The following is a 1,372-nucleotide window of genomic DNA, read 5'->3' as shown; positions in this document are numbered from 1 at the left end:
TGTTGAAGCAGCCACTTAAAGAACTGAGCTAAGGGGCACCCCCCCACCCGTGTTTCTCTCTTGATTGATAGATGAGGCAATATGTAAATGGGGTGAACTAGCTTACCTGGAAAACTCTTAAGTACATCAAGCAGAGATGATCAGATAGAACTTAGGGAAACTAATTTAAATACAAGTTGCCAACTTAATATCTGCTTAGGTAAACAATCATAAAGATTGCTCTTCTGGTCTAAAATACAAACCCATTAGTTATGAAAGTGGGTCAAGTGCTAAATCTCACTACTCATTATTAGCGTTGCTAATTGTAGTTCTATAAATACAAAACTGTAACTGCCTTAACCACATAATCCCCTTTGGGTAATAATATCTGTAGATGTTAAGGAAATAACTGCAACAAAGCTCTACACCAAAGGTCAGAGGACAGTGATATACAAAAATGACAAAGAGAAAATTTTTAAAAAGTTACAAAGACAAGGAGAAAAATACATTCTCAGGCTCCAAGACCACCTAGAGCAAATGCAGGAGACACTAGCATAGAAGAAATTGCAAATGACAAACATGAAATCTCGGAAATAATAGCATGTGAAGTAAAGAAACAACTGCAGAAAGGCATAGAGGAAATCAGAACACAAATAATCTCTAAAGAAAAAAAAGAAATGATAACTAAAATGAAAGAATTACAAATTGCTTCTAAACAAGACATGCTAAAAAATAGAGGAGAATAAAACAATGAAGGAATAGTTGAAAGAGCAATGTCTGAAAGAAACAGATTGCATGAAGCAGATTCGAAAGATATTAAAACCACAGGAAAATAAAAACTCATTCACAAGCTGGTAAAACAGTTTGAATGAAAGTGAAGATAGACATTCAGACCTTGAAGACACTACTGCAGCTAGTGAAAATGTAAGAAAAGATCTCTTAAAAACAACTAGGCCCTGGCTAACTATATATGCAGACACCTGTGAACTAAGCAGCTGCACTGAAGATGGCAATTTGTAATAGTGGGTTCACACATGGAGTGCCTGTCATTCTGGTCTTCTGAATATGGGCTGCTTGTCATAACATGCCAGTTGCTGCCATGCGGGCTCTCAGGTATATGATTGTTCAAAAAGAAGGGGGTGGTGAATGAAGGTAGGAGACCAAAAAAAGAATGTTGTGGGGCTCTCCTGCTTCAAGGTTGCATATGGTTAGATTTCTGGATTTATGTGTAAACAAAGAATTATTTAATTCTTTATGCCTATATTTAAAATATATTTTAATTTTTAAAATGTTTTTCATCATATTCTGTAGGGACTTAAAGTTTAACATATCAATACTTCATGAAAAATACCTGTTCCATGTTATGCCTAAGATGTTTGATATCAAGACAGAT

Source organism: Octodon degus, unplaced genomic scaffold (assembly GCF_000260255.1).
Source record: "Octodon degus isolate 3935 unplaced genomic scaffold, OctDeg1.0 scaffold00408, whole genome shotgun sequence".
NCBI classification, from domain to species: domain Eukaryota; kingdom Metazoa; phylum Chordata; class Mammalia; order Rodentia; family Octodontidae; genus Octodon; species Octodon degus.
This window is presented reverse-complemented; position numbering follows the sequence as displayed.